This window comes from Nannobrachium achirus (genome assembly GCF_963921795.1).
Source record: "Nannobrachium achirus genome assembly, chromosome: 2".
NCBI classification, from domain to species: domain Eukaryota; kingdom Metazoa; phylum Chordata; class Actinopteri; order Myctophiformes; family Myctophidae; genus Nannobrachium; species Nannobrachium achirus.
In genome coordinates, this window is record NC_137811.1 from 58,992,582 (window position 1) to 59,011,388 (window position 18,807).

General features: G+C 41.0%; 1 pseudogene across 1 annotated transcript; it reads right to left on the reverse strand.

Moving 5' to 3' along the window:
- Positions 1–1,344: 1,344 nt before the first annotated feature.
- LOC308305539 (myosin heavy chain, fast skeletal muscle-like) lies at positions 1,345–16,667 on the reverse strand (annotated as a pseudogene). The gene is made up of 32 exons: positions 16,461–16,667; positions 16,188–16,331; positions 15,448–15,604; positions 15,251–15,278; positions 14,689–14,806; positions 14,466–14,558; positions 14,304–14,367; positions 14,064–14,162; positions 13,868–13,971; positions 12,954–13,092; positions 12,324–12,442; positions 11,757–11,906; positions 11,094–11,264; positions 10,113–10,416; positions 9,399–9,463; positions 9,037–9,124; positions 8,711–8,828; positions 8,501–8,624; positions 8,258–8,394; positions 7,466–7,725; positions 6,619–6,857; positions 6,049–6,225; positions 5,443–5,588; positions 4,853–4,943; positions 4,165–4,554; positions 3,779–3,905; positions 3,506–3,624; positions 3,216–3,412; positions 2,858–3,041; positions 2,598–2,763; positions 1,681–1,805; positions 1,345–1,537 (listed from the first exon to the last, which is right to left on the reverse strand). The product of its transcript is annotated as a myosin heavy chain, fast skeletal muscle-like (transcript).
- Positions 16,668–18,807: the final 2,140 nt, after the last annotated feature.

Consider the following 18,807-nt stretch of genomic DNA (forward strand, 5'->3'; position numbering starts at 1 on the left):
TCATCCTCTCCAGGTGACCACTGGTGTCCTGCTCCTTCTTCAGCTCCTCGGCCATCATAGCAGCCTGGAATGACATTGTTGCATTGTAGTAATATTAATATGTATATATGTATTGTTAATGTGAAACATGAGGATAACAGATGAGAATGGGACAGGACATCCTACTGTAACTTACACCAGTGATGTCTATAAGGATATCTAATAAATTATGGTAGGACTTTCTAACTCACTTCAGTGATGGCTATAAGGATAATCTAATAGATGAAGGTTGGACAGGACGTCCTATCTTACATCAGTGATGGCCTTCTTGGCCTTCTCCTCAGCGTTCCTGGCTTCTTGAACGCTGTCATCCACTTCACCTTGGACCTGGATCAGGTCAGACTCTAGTTTCTTCTTGGTGTTCAAAAGGCTTGTATTCTTAAAAAAAAACATTCAGTTGTAAGTATGCATTACTTGTATGTTAAATATTTGATGTTGAGTTTTTTTCATTGACTTACCTGAGAGTGCAACAGTCCAGCACGTTCAGTAGCATCCACTAGTTCTTGTTCAGCAACTTTGCGTCCCCTCTCCGTCTGTTCCAGAGCCACTCTCAGCTCCTCAATCTCTGCCGCCATGAGGCCGTTCCTACGCTCCACCATAGCAGCTTGTTCTTTCAGGTCTTCCTGACTTCTGACGGCATCATCAAGGTGCAGTTGGGCATCCTAAAATAAACATTAGAAGTGGTGAAGAGAAACGTCAGAATGTGACTTTTTCAGAGCAATTTCACTGTTTGAATAGGCTATATGGACAGATGACTGCTGTCCATTATTGGAGAGAAGTTGGGTCTCTTCTCACGTCCTTCAAAGGTGTTACCAATGATACTAATGAAGGCTCTGTTCCATTTCATGTAACACATGTGGTTCTCAAACTTTTTATTTCAAGGACCCCCATAAAACTCTCAGAGTTATGGGGACCTTTTTAAGGGGTCATTTGGAACCCGCAGGGAACCATGAGGGTCCCTGTACCACACTTTCAGACCCACTGGTGTAGCAGAGTGTTTCCAGTGAGCCAACAGGCACAATATCAGCACCCTGACAGCTGACTCTTGTTTGACCAGAATGGAAAAGAGCCTTCATTAGTATTATTGGTAACACCAATGAAGGAAGTGAGAAGATACCCAACTTCTCTCCAAAATGGCTGCTGGGCATATGACCTATTATGTGTCTAACTAACAACATATGTGTTGTACCTTGAGCTGTCCCTGGAGGTTCCTCAGTTGTTTCTGGGCCTCGGCGGCCTGGCGGTTGGCGTGGCTCAGCTGAACCTCCATCTCGTTCAGGTCTCCCTCCATCTTCTTCTTGATCCTCAGGGCGTCGTTCCTGCTCCTGACCTCGGTGTCCAGCTGGCCCTGCATGGAGTCCATCACCCTCTGGCTGTTCCTCTTTATCTGTTCCATCTCCTCGTCCTTCTCTGCCAGCTTCCTGTCCACCTCGCCCTTGATCTGGTTGAGCTCCAGCTGCACACAGAGAATCTTGGACTCCTCATGCTCCAGAGTGCCCTGAAATGTTAACACGGGATCAAAAGGTAGAATGGACCTACATTATGAATGTAATTATGTATTAGTCAACTTTTTGAATCTTATTGGTACACAATCTAATATAGCGATAATTGCCTTCTTCATCTACAAGCTGAAAGTATTACCTCAGCTTCCTCCAAGGCGGTCTGGATCTCTAACTTCTCTGTCTCCACCTGTTTCTTGTTCTTCTCCAGCTCATGGATGCTCTTTCCAGTCTCACCAATCTGTTCAGTTAGGTCTGAGATCTCCTCTGCATTGATTGAAAATCATTAATGAGGAGCCTATGATCCACAATTGTTCTTGAACTCTTGTGACACCAATTGTAGTACCCAATAGTACTCAATTGACAATTGAGAGATTTTTTTAGAATCTTTACTTTATTTACATTTACTTTGAATATTAAACACACGTGAACCCAACTTTGACATAATCAGATTAGCATTTCGACCCATCAACAAACACTAGCCTTGTCTCAAAACAATGGCAAAGGTGGCAAACAGCTTTTTGTAACCCATTTTTTCACCCAGTGTCAAACTCAATTGTTTAATGTGATCCTGGGTGCTACACTCCCTCTGCCAACCTGGGGAGACAACAGACTCATGCTCATGCTTCTTTCTATGCATGAGGAGTCCAAGCCACTTCTTTTCACCCGACAGGGAGAGTTTCCCCGATTTAACGTAGCGCGTGGAAGGAACATGTTATTCCAACCGGTTCCTTTCCCCTCCATCAGGTGCCCCTGCTGGCTAGGGGGAGACAGTATAGAGACCAGGATTATTATTATATATATATTTTTTTTTACATTACCTACCCTAGGGTTCACGGGGAGAACATGCAAACTCCACACAGAAAGGCCCTTATGCCAACCTTATGGGCACTGATGACATGGACGAGAGAATACGTCCCCAACACCCACAGCGTCCACAGCGGGAATTGAACCCAGGACCTTCTAGCTGTCAGGCGACAGTGATACCGACTGTGCCACCGTGCCCTTCCAGCAAACAAGCAAACAGCTTTGATGCAAAACTGATAGAGAAAGACTCACGTTGCAGGTTCTTGTTTTCACGCTTCATGGTCTCCAGTTGGTCCAGAGACTCCTCGTAGGAATTCTTCATCTTAAACAACTCGGTGCTGAGAGAACGAGACTCTTTCTGAGCTCCCTCCAGTTCTGCCTGCGCCTCTTCGTATTTCTGCTTCCATTCTGCCAGGACCTGCAGACCATTTGTAATGACATTTCATTTAATTTGTCATTTGCCACCACTTTATGGAGGCTAAAATCATTACGTCTACTGTATGTCAAAGCACCTTATCAAAGTTCCTCTGTTTCTTGTCAAGGTTGGCAGCCAAACCATTGGCCCTCTCCACATCAATCATGAGGTCTTCCACTTCACCCTGGAGTCTCTGTTTGGTTTTCTCAAGAGAGGCGCACTTGGAATTCACAGCCTCGATATTCTCCTCAGCGTCCTGAAGACGCTGGGCGAGCTTCTTCCTGTTGGTCAATTTTGAATGGAATCACATCATTGTGGGATTATGTTTAAAGAGTGATACCTGATAGTATAAAACACTCACACTAACTTACTAATGGTACCTGCGTGTAAAAAGACCTGATGACTTACTTTGTATAACGAGTGGTACCTGACAGTGTTAAACACTGATCACTTACTTAGCTTCCTCCAGTTCCTCAGTGCGTTGGATAGCATCAGTCTCATACTTGGCCCTCCACTGAGCCACCTCACTGTTGGCCTTGGACATTCCACGCTGCAGTTCTGCCTTGGCCTCCTGTTCCTCCTCAAACTGCTCTCTCAGAAGGTCACAGTCATGGCGAGCTGACTGCACACCGTGGGCAAGGGCATTCTTTGCCTGACAAATGAAAATGTCAAAAATAATGTCAACTGAATGTAATAACACAAAAATGTAATACAAGGCCTATTTGTAAAAGAAAATGCTCCTCACCTTAACCTCCTCTTCAACATGTCTCTTCAGCTCCTCAATCTGTTGGGTGAAGGCCTGCTTGCCTCTGGTGAGCTGAGAGACGAGAGCTTCTTTCTCCTCAAGTTGACGAGCAAACTCACCTAGTTAGAAATGTAAATTGTATTATCTTTGTTGGACACAGTACATATTTGAAAACGTCTAGGGAAATTGTTAATCAAATCATCATTTCTATATGGAATTTGGTAAGGTACCATTGACAGACCATGTAAGGTAGACTTCACGATGAACATTTACCATTTTCCGTCAACAGTCTTGCTCTCTGAGCTCCAATATCATTTATCTGGCGAACATTCTCATCGCTCTTGGACTTGATTTCACTGAGTTGGTCCTCAAGGGTGCGGCACAACTTCTCAAGATTTCCCTTTTAAATAACAACAGACATTAAATGAGTGACTGTGTGGCCTACATCATGTATTAGGTCATGTTCCTTTTTAGTTTAATATAATATTCAAAAAATGTCTCTGAATTGTCAATTGAGTACTTTGTTTAGAAACGCAACGCTACAATTGGTGTCAGAAGTGGGATCAATCAATGCATTACGAGTATTTATTTTCTTCTTTTCTTTTTAGTTCATTGAACAGGTATCATCTCAAGAATCATCACATACATTCCATTCTTACCTTCGCCTTAGCAACGGCCTCCATGTTGCTGGACAAGTCGTCGATTTCCATCTTGTACTCACTCTTCTCTTTCTCCAGTTTCTGCTTGACGCGCTGGAGGTTGTCGATCTGCTCGCCCAGCTCCGCCACGCTGTCCGCCTGCTTCTTGCGGAGAGTGGAGGCGGTTGCCTCGTGCTGCAGCGTGGACTCTTCAAGGTCACGACGCAGCTTCTGGAACTCTGCCTCGCGCTTCTTATTCATCTCGATCTGAGCGGCAGTGGCTCCACCGGCCTCCTCCAGCCTCTCGCTGATCTCCTCCAGTTCCCTGGAGAGGTCGGCTCTCTGCTTCTCAACCTTGGCGCGAGCGGCACGCTCCGCCTCGATCTCCTCCTCTAGTTCTTCAATACGAGCCTTTTCAAATTAATGACATTAGAATAACAAGTGAAAATCACTTTTTACTCATAATTATTATGAAAAGATGTAACCACTTGAACCCTTGCTTCCCTATATGGGCATGTCATAATAGGCAAACATTAAAAATGTACCAAAAGTAAAAGTACAAAATAAATGTGAAAATAGCAGATCTACAAGCGATGCGACGCGTTGTGAGCTTGTAGATTGTCACTGTCAATAAGGTCGACATCTACCTTGGCATCAAAGCCAGTGTTTTAGGCGGTTCAACTTCATATTTGAAAGAAATGTTAAATACCTGGAGTTCTTTGATCTTCTTCTGCAGCTGAGTCCCCAACAATTGTTCATCCTCAATCTTACTCTGAAGCTGGCTGACTTCAAACTCCTTGCTGTGGAACAGTGTGGACAGTACATCATATTTTAACCAAGCCCCCAGAACCACCGTAGAACGTACAGAACGTAACAGATTTACAAACTAGGAGCTTGTAAATCTGCTATTTTAGAAAAGTCGTGAAAATGTGTGCAAATCTTTCAACCCTAACCCTAACCCTATTTTTAAAGCGAGCATTTGTACAGTAACTCAAATTTTGCTTCTGGGGGTCCCTGGAACAAAATATTGTGAGATGAGGTTTGTGGCCAAATACATATCATTTTGGGAGGTCCGTGACATGAAAAGGTTTGAGCACCACTGACATAGAAACATAGGTTTTTCAGAAACCTAGCTATGTCTATCAAGTATTTAGGAGACATTTATAGAATCGGGTCAATATATTCAAAGACTTGCTCAAATTGTCATGATTTTTTTTAAATAGCAAATCTACAAGCTCGTAGCACGGCACGCTGTGAGCTTGCATATCTGCAATTTTTTATGAATAGTTAAAGCATTACTTCTTTATCTTCTCGTCAGACTGCTGTTTGTCATTCTCCAGGTCCATGATGGATTCCTGGGCCAGTTTCAGATCACCCTCCAGCTTCCTCTTGGCTCTCTCCAGGTCCATGCGGAGCTTCTTCTCTTGCTCCAGAGAACCCTCCAGCTGCACAACAATGATAAAATACAACAATGAATATATTCAATACAACAGTAAACACAATGTGTTCAAAACAACCAGTTCACAAATCAAGAACATTCGTGCAAGTCTTTGAATATTTTTGACCTGATTCTATAAATGTCTTCTAAATCCTTCTTCTAAATCAGTGGTTCTCAAACCTTTTCATGTCAAGGACCCCAAAAATTATGTGTATTTGGCCACAGACTGCTATCTCAAAATATGTTGTTCCAGGGACCCCCCAGAAGCAAATATTTGCGTTACAAATGTTCACTTTTAAAAGAATATATTCAAAGATTTGCTAAAAAAAAGAAAAAAAAGAAGCTCACAGTGCAGCACTCGGTGCCGTGTTGTGAGCATGTATATCTGCTATTTATTGATAGTTAAAGCATAAAATAATGGGTAAACACAATGTGTCCAAAACACCCAGTTGACTTGATGAACCCACGTCGTCAACTTGCTGCTCCAGCTTGGTCTTGGCCTTGGTCAGAGTGTTGACTTTGTCTTCCTCTGCCTGCAGGTCATCCAGGGTCTGCTGATGGGCCTCTTGGAGGGCCTTCTTCTCCTTGGTCAGCTTAGCAAGACCTTCATCCTGAGAGGCCATCTCCTCCGTCAGGTTCTTCACCTGATATAAGCACAACAGAATGTCGCGGAATAGATCATTATTGTTCTATAACTTGATAAGACTGCTAGAGTGAATTTATCTTGGATTGGATGGATCGTTATATGTATTATAAATTGATAAGACAACTAATAGAGTGTCATAATCATGGACCTTGTTAGAGCATTACATGTATAATCATAGTGTATGATCATAGAGTGTATGACATAGATAGGCCCTATTTTGATTGTCTTATGACTTAACAAACAGCATTTGCCACGCCTCCAGGTCTTCAGTTAAGTCAGAAGACCTGGTACTTATAAGACAATCAAAATAGGGCCCAGAGTATGATCATAGAGTGTGTGATCATTAGAGTGGATGATGGATGGATGAGTGGATGAGTGGATGAAAATTAACCTTGTTTTCAGTGGCATGTTTCTCCTTCTCCACTTTGGCCAAGGTGAGCTCCAGGTCATCGATGTCCTTCTTGAGCTCAGAGCATTCGTCTTCCAGTTTCCTCTTCTTGGCGGTCAGCTCAGAGTTGATCTCCTCCTCGTCCTCCAGCCTCTCCGTTGTCTCTTTGAGCTTGGCCTCCAACTGGATCTTACTTTTAATAAGACCCTCGCATCGCTCCTCAGCGTCAGCCAGACTATCTTCTCCCTTGTGGTCAAAAACAAATAAAATAAGGAAACATGGTGTGGTGACCCATGGAACAAGACCCGGCAACAGCAGCTCTGCCAATCGAGCTTAGCTTCATTGATATGATACAGGTTGTGCCTTGGGTTGCAGAGGTCTGGGAGCGCGGTTCGATCTCGGTGCACAAACTCGCTACATCTGCATTTTGTTCAGGATGAATATATAGTATGAAATAAGATCAGTGGTGGAAAAAGAACTCACATTTTTTACTTGAGTAAAAATATCAATTCTGCAATGTAGAAGTACTCTTTTACAAGTAAAAGAATGAAAGTATTGGCATTAAAATGTACTTAAAGTACCAAAAGTAAAAGTACAAAATGTTTGAAAATTGCCGATCTACAACTTATTTTTAAAATAAAAGTAGTGGAGTAAAAGTAGAATATTTGGATCCGAGATGTAGTGGAGTAGGGGTAAAAGTATTGGAAATTGGAAATACTCAAGTAGTACAAATACCTCAAAATTGTACAGTACTTAAGTAAATGTACTTAGTTACACCACTGGATAAGATAAGATTCAAGCTAAGATTATAATACAATTTGAGCTACACAACTTCCTGGCAGAAATGTACTCACTGATTGTGCTGCCAGTGCCAGGTTATTCTTCTCCTGGATCAGAGACACCATCTTCTCCTCCAATTCCTTCTTCTTGGCCGAGACAGCAGCAAAGTCAACCTTCATCTTCTCATAGTTCTCCTTCATGTTGGCCAGCTCCTTCTCCGTCTCAGCGCTCTGCAGGAGAGGCTTGATCTTGTAGTAGAGCTTCATCCATGGCCAGTGTTTCACATTGCAGAATGCGCGCACATTGAACTGGATGGTGAAAATGGCTTCTCTGTTGGGAAAACAGTTACGGTAATTTAGAAAGTGTACCTTTAGAAATTGTTACTAAACTAGATTTTCAGGTGGCTATATGCGGCATTCAAACCTAGTCCTGTGTTGACCTGAAAGGAGAAATGGCTACGAAGTATAGCCATTTGAAGTGTTAAACACTTCTATAACACTGCTGCCAAGCATTGATGGACTTGCAGCATCCAGGTCCACTGTCATACGGTTACTGCATCATCTACAGTATTTCTCACTTAAAATGTTTTCAAAATATTCTTGAGACTGAGAGCAATGTTTAGTTGTAAACATACATGTACATTGTGTTTGTCTACAATTGCTGTAATGTTGGATACAGCATAACATTCAAGCAGAGCAGTTATAGAGCTGTGGTCTGTTATACATATATACAGTGTGTGTGTGTGTGTGTGTGTGTGTGTGTGTATATATATATATATATATATATATATATATATATATATATATATATATATATGAAAATAATATGGGATATTACATAAAATGATGTTGTCAAAGTATACCTCCTTTTCATCATCTCGACAAACTCCTTCCTCATGACGAAACCTCTGCCCAGAGCCTGAATCATGGTGATCAGAATAGCGAGCTTTTCGTCTCGCATCTCCTCCAGCGTACCCAGCAGACCAGCTTTGAAAAACACCTGCATAGGATATCATATTACAAACTATATCATGTAAATAATCCACTGCGAAACCAACTTTTGGTCCTCTCTCAATAACGTTAAACAAGGTTCGCATTGTGTTTACCTTGGTGTGTCCAAACTTGTACTCATCGTGAGGTACATCTATGGACGCAAGCAGCTTCTCAGAGGCTTTCTTATTGTCCATGAAATGACCCTCGGGTACCGCGCTGGCATTCAGCACTTTGTACCTGTTTTGCAAAAGTTTATGGTCAATTTGTACGCCTCCTGTTAATAGTTAGGGAACTAGAACCTGGGGGAAAAAAGCAATTAATACCTCTGCTTGAAATCAGCGTATGGGATTCTGCTGGGGAAGCCCTTCCTACAAATTCTGATGCCCTCCAGCACACCGTTACACCTCAGCTGATGGATGACCAGGAAGTTCTCCATCAGGCCTGTAAAGATATTGCTTCATTAATATTATTATTACATTATTATTCTCACGGCTAATAACTATATGTGTGTATACTGTATGTGTATAGGCCTATAATGTGTGTGTGTGTGTGTGTGTGTGTGTGTGTGTGTGTGTGTGTGTGTGTGTGTGTGTGTGTGTGTGTGTGTGTGTGTGTGTGTGTGTGTGTGTGTGTGTGTGTGTGTGTGTACCTGGAGTCTTGGACTCGTTTGGAATCAGGCAACGCACAAAGTGAGGATGAGTGCTCCTCAAGTTGGTCATCAGCTTCTGCAGGTTCTCCTATTGAGACATAATATAGGTCCATTATCAGTTAAACGTTATATAGCATTCTACTTTTTCCTTCACTACACATTATTTGAAAACTTTAGTTACTATAGTTTCTTTGCAGATGCAGATTATTTAAATCGTTTAGACAAAACATATCAAGTCCTATTTTATTCTAAAGCTATTCAAGAATAGCTGATCTATAGGCTCACATCATTGTTTATTTACAGCATGAAAATATATTGTGCCTATTTCTTACATGACTATAATGTTGAATAGATATTCTTACCCTGAAAGCAGCAGACACAGTCATCATGGACCCACCCTTCTTCTTGGCTCCTTTGGCTCCTGCGACTTTTGGTCAGATAGATAGATATTTGTTAGAATCATGAGTGGACAGTTTTCTTTTTTTTAATGTTCATATTTGTACGTTTTTTTTCGTAAAGTAAATCCCTGCTTTATCATGTCGCACAAAACTGGAGAAAATAGCAGATCTACAAGCACACAACGCCTGGCGATGCGAGGTGTTGTGTGCTTGTACAGTAGATCAGCTAAAATGATAAATACAAAACGGTTAAATACCAAACGGTTTTGGACATACAAGGTTTCCACCTGACAACAACAATATAAATATTAATAAACATACTGTACCTTCAGGCTCAGGAGGGCACAACACATTATATTATATTATTATATAAATATTATTAATCATACCTTCCGGCTCAGGAGGAGGGTAGAACACAACACATTATATTATAATATTATTATATTATATTATATTATATTATATTACCGGTATATTATATTATATTATATTATATTATATTATATTATATTATATTATATTATATTATATTATATTATAAATATTATTAATCATACCTTCAGGCTCAGGAGGAGGGTAGAACACAACACATTATATTATATTATATTATATTATATTATATTATATTATATTATATTATATTATATTATATTATATTATAAATATTATTAATCATACCTTCCGGCTCAGGAGGAGGGTAGAACACAGACAGCAGTTTAACTGAAGACTTCTGGTACAGCTGCACCACAGAGTCGTTGAGCGGGTCTTTATTCTTCTCCAGCCAGCCTGTGATGCTGTAGTCCACGGTCCCGGCGTAGTGGAGCAGGGAGAAGTGGGCCTCCGCCTTGCCTTTGGCTGGCTTGGGCTTCTCAAAGGCTTTGCACTTTCCAAGATGCTGATCGTAGAGCTTGTTCTTGAAGGTGGTGTCCGAGGCCTTTGGGAACATGCACTCCTCTTCAAGGATGGAGAAGATGCCCATGGGCTTTGCGAAGGAGACCAAAGACAAAGTCACACGAAGCAAAAACGTAATGCAATGACAACAAAAATATTGAAGACCAAATTTTAATTACTTCCTGAAAACACAAACGTACTACGGGATGACACAGATAGGCCCATGAATATATAATAATCTTCACGTTCCTCCATTCATGAGACCGGGAGCTAGCCTGGCAAGCCAGCCCTGATACTGCGCTCACTCATTCCTTCCCCATTGTGGGAAGGAACGAGTGAGTGAATGCACAGTATGAGGCTGGCTTGCCAGGCTAACCGGGAGCAGGTTGGAGTCTATTATTTCCAATGGAAGAGTGAGCGTGAACACAGCTTTTGAACGATTCTTTGGCCCCATGGTCACAGAACTAAATATTTGACCCGATCGTCACAAGCCACACGATATTCCCACGATTTTTTTCAGGGAGACAAATCAGGAGTAAATATTATCAACCTTTCTCTATCCCAGCAACGAACTCTTGTGGGATTTAGCACCAGTAAACATTGGACCTTAGTTAGGAGACGCTTTGTGCAGATACTTATACTTATAGACTTAGTCTGCACCGTTTGTAGGATTTGTGTTCCATTGCCTCTTGTGGCTCCAATTTGAATGGTTTATCTTTATAAATTTAAAGAGGTGGTGCCATAGTTTTGTACATGTACCTACAGTACCTTCTCAATGAGCTCAATGCAGACAGCCAAGTCCATGCCGAAGTCAATGGTATCCCAGGGAATGCCCTCTTTTTTATATTCCTCTTGCTCCAGAACAAACATGGTGTGGTTGAAAAACTGTTGCAGTTTCTCATTGGTGAAGTTGATGCACAGCTGCTCCAGGGTGTTGAACTGTAGGTGGAAATAAAGTAATAATATTACTTTAAAGATGGGCTACCAACCATAGTTTTGTACTTTTTCTTGTTTTGTATGTGTCTGTGGAGTTAACATTTCTCTAATAGACCCCTGAGTGTGGTTAATGCAAATATGTCTTCCCTGTGTATTTTTCATTTCTTCCTGAAAGCTGAAAGCCTTTGAGTCAATCGAAATACGGCGCTTTAGTGGCGCACTAAAATCAACCCCTCCCTTTATTATCATACAACAACAGCTGTGGGCGTGACTAACTCAAGGTGGGTGGTGCTAAGGTGAAAACCAGGAATACTTAATTAACTGGTGGGTGTGGCCACATAAAAACATAATTTTAACACTTTCTGTACACTTTTTTGAAAATAAAAATAAATAAAAGATCAGTATAATGGGGGGGGGGGGGGGGGGGGTCATGGCACCCCATCTTTAAAAAAGGGGGGGAAGCAATTTGTCTACAACTTAAAAGTCCATACTTACATCAAAGATTTCAAAACCAGCAATGTCCAGCACACCAATGTAGTAGTTTCTCTGCTGCCTAGTGTCCAGCATCTCGTTAATCCTGATGACCATCCACAAGAACATTTTCTCATAGATGGACTTAGCCAAGGCACCCACGGAGTTCATCACCTATAAGGAAACATGAAAATTATTAGTAGGGGTGAGAATTATTACTGTACATTTCTTCCAAAGAAGTATAGATTCATGCATTTTCCGCTCCCATGTAGTGTGGCCATATAGCACTGCGGTATAGCACAGACTGACACGCACGCACACACACAATCACACACACAGTTTAACATAATATAATATATGGCTACACAATGTATAGTTTATATGGGTAACACTACCGTCAAAACATGTCAGACTATACAATTAAGTCTGGACACAACTCAAAAAGATATTGGAGTTCTAATGGTATGTTGTGTAAAGAATGTGTATGAATTCAGAACAATAAAATATATTACAGTTCTAATTGTAAGTCATATTGTAGAAAATATAAAGTATGTATGAATTCAGAACAATACAATGAAGTAACTTTCTCACCTGTGGCACAGTTTGTCCCTTAGTGACATACTCGTTTCCGACCTTCACTCTGGGGTAGCAGTAAGCCTTCAGCATCTCTCCTGAGTTCAGACCCATCAGGTAGGCAATCTTGTCAGCCTCTAAAATAAGTCATAAAAATGTAGTACTTACTTAAAATACAATACTTATGATAAACTATTGATTGTTCATTCCTTGGCTGAAGATAACACTCACCAGGGGCGTCACAAGGGGGGGGGGGGGAGTGGGACTGAGTTACTAGGGCCCAAGGTGGAGGGGCCTTTATTATTTTCTACTTTAGGGTTAGGGTTAAAGTCGTGAAAAAGTGTGCAAATCTTTGAATTTTGCTTCTGGGGGGTCCCTGGAACTAAATATTTTGAGATGGGAAACAGAAATATTCAAAGACACGATTTTTCAAAAATAGCAGATCTACGAGCTCGCAGCTCGGTGCCGTGCTGTGAGCTTGTATATCTGCTATTTTTCAATAGTTAAAGCACAAAATAATGCTTAATAATGCGTTCCCAGTCTAAATGGGTTAAACCCCTCCCACTATGAAGAACATTAATGGGGGGCCCGCAGTGAATTCTTGTACCCCCGGGGCCCAGATTTTGGTGGGACAACCCTGACACTCACCCTCTGTGCTGTCTGGTTCAGCCTGTTCCTCGCGCTGCTTCTGCTTGAACTTCACAACCCCATGATGCATCACTGCACCTGTGAACTTGTAGATGGACTGCTTCTCATCGTTAGTGAAGCCCAGGATGTCAATAGCATCCTGTCAATCAAAAGACTGGGATCAAATCACTACACTAACAAACATCACTTTAGGTTTAGAAAAGTGGTTCTCAACCACTGGTTCGAGGACCAACAGTGGTCCTTGAGGGGGGTTCACTTCCAGGTGGTCCCCAGCTAAATGATGGAGAGTTGGTAACCAAATGGACCCTTATAGATCTTTAACTATTTGACGCTCTCAATTGTTACATTACTGTTAAAAATCTGCAGTACGGGGGCACGGTGGTGCAGTGGTTAGCACTTCGCCTCACAGCTCGAAGGTCCTGGGTTCGATTCCCGCCGGGGGAAGCTGTGGGCGCTGGGGGCGTGTTCCTCCACCCGCGTCATCAGCACCCACACCCTAGGTGGGGTTGGCGATAGGGCCTTTCTGTGGTGGGTTTGCATGTTCTCCCCGTGTCTCCTTGGGCATAGGCCCTCACACAAAAACATGCAGTAGTCCTGGTTTCTATACTACCTCCCCCTAGCCAGCCGGGTGCTCCCCAATGTCCCCTGGCACAGCAGGGGGAGAGCAGAAACCAGGACTACAGGTTAGGTAGTCACCGGGTGAGAAAAATGGGTTGCAAAACTGTGGGATAAAAATCGGAGAAAACTCATTTCGGCCGCTTGAACCCGCAGCAATCCTATTTTTCGGCACAAATGACATGCCCAATTCATGCCCATGACAAACATCACTTTAGAACATACATGCATTGCACTTGCAGAGCAACTGACTGCACACTGAACTTTAGAAACCTTTTGTAAAAAATGTGTTTACTGACATCAGTGGCCTCCAGCTCAAGCTTGTCGTCAATGCTGGCCACAGCGATCTGCCCCATGCTGCACAATGGGAAGTCATAGGGGTTGGTGGTGATCAGACACATCTCTGAAAAGGGATTAAAAAAGAAAAAGGGTGAAAATTTGTTTTAATTAACTAATTGATGTAATCACGGCATCATTAGTCCATTTTCAACTTACCAATAAGGTAAGGTTTGTGACCGGTCATCATCTGATAGAAGATATGATATCCTCTCTCAGCAGGGAGCTGGAAGGTCACTCTGGACTTCTCAAGCAGATCTATAAGGATTGTATTGTATTTGTATTAATAATATTAGTATTGTTATTATTATTAGTAGTAGTAGTAGTACATAAGTCAAAATCAATTCCTCTAAGGCACATACCGATATTTAAAATATCATAAGGGAATTTCATACTTACATGTCTCAATGTCAGCACTGGACAGTTTACCGCTATTGTTGAAATGGATTCGGATGAATTTACCCTGTGTCATAAAGCACCATTTGTAAAAAAAAAAATCCCTCTACATTATGATGAAATGATTACAGCAGATTTCTCATTACATTACTATTTTAAACTTACAAAACGGGAGGAGTTGTCATTCCTCACAGTCTTCGCATTACCATAGGCCTCCAGCAAGGGATTGGCTGCAATAATTTGATCTTCCAGTGACCCCTAGCATGTTTTAGACATCACCAAATGTAGAACTTAGTCAGCTTTCTTTTAAATTGAATTGCTATGGTGCATATACAATCTTTATGTTCAAAATGTGTAATTTGTTCAAGTTTAAAACCTGTACATATACCTTGATTTTGCCGGCACCGACTGGTGCATCCGTCTTTCCTACACCAGAACCTGCTGCTGTTGCAAAATACTGGATGACACGCTTGGTGTTCACAGTCTTCCCAGCACCGGATTCTCCACTGGTTATAAATGCATATGAGAAATGCACTTAGTGCAGTGGTGTAAAGTAACTAAGTATATTTACTTAGGTAATGTACTTAAGTACAGTTTTGAGGTATTTGTACTTGAGTATTTCCAATTTCCAATACTTTTACTTCTACTCCACTACATCTCGGATCCAAATATTGTACTTTTGCTCCACTACATTTATTTTAGATTTATTTTAAGTACATTTTGATGCCAACACTTTCATACTTTTACCCAATTACATTTCGAATACCGGCCTTTTACTTGTAACGGAGTATTTCTATATTGCAGTATTGATGCTTTTACTTAGGTAAAAAATCTGAGTACTTTTTCCACCACTGCTCCACTGGTTATAAATGCATACATTCAGAGGAATGCAGTTAGTGCATTTGATAACGATGCTTTTGTTATGCTTGCCTAGTAGATGAGAAACTTACGTGATTAAGACAGACTGGTTCTCTTTATCTGCAAAAGATAAAGCAAATATACTTTTAGTCATGTATACAGCTCAAGACCATTAGTTATATAATGTACAGTATGTGTTTCCATTGTCCAGAGCAGTAAGTACCCATCAGCATGAATTGATAGTTACGGTATATACTGTATTGTTTCTATTGTTCTTAGCAGTACGTACCCATCAGCATGAACTGATAGGCATTGTCAGAGACAGAGAAGATGTGGGGTGGGGCCTCCACGCGCTTCTTGCCTCTGTAGGCATTCACAACATGCTGGTCGTACACTGGGAGCCACTTGTAGGGGTTCACAGTCGCACAGAACAAACCAGAGTAGGTCTGAAGGGGAGAAGAGAGGGAACATTATAACAACATACAACATAGCAGTGAGCACAATGGTGGAATGTAACTACAGTAAATACGTGTACTCAAGTACTGTATACAGTAAGTGCATTTTTGAGGTATTTCTTTTACTTTACTAGAGTATTTCCAATTTTCAGTACTTTTACTTCCGCTTCACTACATTGCAGAGGCACGCTACAATTATTTGAAAACTTTTAGTTACTAGTTACTTTGTACATTTTGATTAATATCACAAAACATTCATTCATCACTTCAGCCTTATTTAAACTTTGTTCATTTTAAAATAGCTGATCTACAAGCTATACAAGCTTGTAGATTTACTATTTTCAAAAGATTTGTACACATTTGAAAACCTTAAGTATGTTTTGAAGCCAGTACTTTTGTACTTTCACTCAAGTACCTTTACTTGGAACAGATTATTTCTTTCATTCATTAAATGTTTTGTTTTTCTTCATGATGTTACTATTCTGTATACTTTTTTTCTATTTTCTTTGCTATTGACAGCTCAGAGCAGATTGCTATACTGTTCTCAGTCGACTAGGCAGGTATAAGATCTTACATAGATCATCCACGCTGCATAACGCTCTTTGAGGTTATACAGGACAGTGGCTTCAGTGAGGTGGGTCATCATGGCCATGTCCTCAATTTTGTCATACTTGGGAGGGTTCATGGGGGTCACATCGCTCTCTTTTGCAGTTACTTCCTAGACAAAAAAACAAGAAATCACACAACTTCAGAATGTACTGTGATTATGTACTGTTACTGTGTATGTACTATGATTACAGTTGTACTGTGCTCTATATTGATTTTAGATACAGCTCGCCCTACGTACCACCCCGGTGTCACACACTTCCACGGTGACTTTGCCACCGTCCTTCTTCAGAATTTTACACCTGAGATACATCTCCTTGGCGTCGGCCACATACGCTGCTGTTTTGGCGTCAAAGGGCGCAGCCTGAGCCTCGATCCTCTCCCTCTCTGACTTACGGAGGTACGGGGCGGCCTTGCCATATTGCTCCATCTCTGCGTCCGTACTCATGGTGGCGGCTTTCTGGAGTGTGGACAGAAATTAAGATGGAGTTGACACCTTTTGCTGAGCTGAGAATTGTAAAACTAGTCGTGTAGGTTAGTTTAATAGAAAAAAAGGCTGAACACTCACTTTTCCCCTCTATGCAGTAACAGATGGAACCTGTGCAATCTCTAAATGTGTGGGGGAGGGGGATTTTGAAGGAGAAGAAGTTGTATTTGTCAGTACATAAAGTGCAATTCTGTGCAATCCACAACGTAGGCCTACTGTGCTACAACAAGTACAATGACAATAGTAATAGTAAACTAAGATAAGATAAGAATGAAAAACATTTTTTAATAATAAAATGAAATAGAAAGCCCACTGCTATGCCCTATAGCACAAGAAGGGCAGGGGGATACAAGTAAAACATGTATAAATGAGCAATGAAGCACAACGCATATAAATGTAGGCTGTACGTAGCTTTAGAAAATGTGTGTAGTGTAGGCCTATTTGGGAGACACTAAAGCAGCAATAATAACTTAATAACTAGTTATTTATACTTGCTGGTAGTCACAACAGAAGTCACATACCTTTTATCTATACAACTTTTTTTTAACTATTAATTTAACTATAACTAACATTGATGTTAACATTCAACAGTACAATATATGTACATTGTGCACTGTTGATTTGACCATACTTTATCAGAAGACTGCAGTTTCTGGGTTAAATGCTTTACACCACTTGGTAAGAGAAAAATCACACCCGTGTGAAGTGGAGCTGTGTGTGTGTGTGTGTGTGTGTGTGTGTGTGTGTGTGTGTGTGTGTGTGTGTGTGTGTGTGTGTGTGTGTGTGTGTGTGTGTGTGTGTGTGTGTGTGTAGATCATGTGTACCGATCTTTGTGACATTTTAAGAAAATATGTAGGAAAAGGAGCAAAAAGTGTGTTTTGGAGAAGATTCAAGATGGCGGAAAATCTATCCTGGCGCAAATGGGCGTGGCCTATATGGGGAGATGCGTCTTGACCCAAGGAATCCAGGGAAAAAATAATTTTAATTTTCCGACGGTTCCACGGTTCAAGAGTTACGGGGCAAAACGTAAAGTGGGCCGTTATAGCGCCACCATGAGGCCGAGTGATGTAATTATTTTTCGATTCATTCTTAAAATCATTATGAATCTCCTCTCCGAGGTTTGAAACTGTAGCTCCTATGGTTTACGAGAGAAAAATACTTGAAAGTGATTTCTTGCATTGTCCCATTATAAGTCAATGGGGACAATTAAGCGTCGTTTTTTGCCGATTACGTCGGCATGGTAAGGCGGATCGGAACGAAAGGTAATAGAACACCATTCCCGGCCGAGCCGCACATTTTGATGTATATATTGCGCGAGTGGCGTAAATGGTGCGGCACTAGTTACGCGCCGAAGTCAGGCTACATACAGACACACAGACAGACACACACACAGACCCACACAGCCACGTATAGGGAGCCTGTGTTTCACACAGCTCCAAAAAAAGGCTCAATATCTCAATAGATCCACATCTGAGTTTTGATCCAATTTAAACTTTGTTTTTTTACAACAAGGGTTCATATTTTATATTGTAATAACAGCAAAGAAAAGGTGAGAGTTAAAATGCTTTCATTTACTTCGTTCTATCATTTTAGCACGTTTAGCGATTTTGATTTCAGTGGTTGGGGGCATTTGATAAATATGTATTTTTAGACACAATAAGCCAGCGATTTCTTTATTACTTATTTGTTACAATAACACTATAGCCTCCATAAGTCACATCTGACCATGAAAGATTGTGGTGCATCTTGGGAATGGGCTTATTGTGTCTAAAAATACATATTTGGCCACCTGTGTTCGTATGTCCCAAGCCACTGAAATCAAAATCATCAAAATCTCTAAAACGATAGAAAGGAGAAAATGAAAACATTTTAACACTCATCCTTTATTTTCTCAATTACAATCTAAAATATGAACCCAACTAAGTTGACCTTTAACATAATGACATAACACAATTTACTTTTGTCTCTTTTTTCTTTTTCTATTCTAATGCCACAATGTGAATTAGGGTTAGATTGTTTGTCAAAGACAACTGAACAAATTATCAGGCAGTTAACATCTTACGTTTATTTCACTCTAAATGACAAGTCTCACTCACCTCCG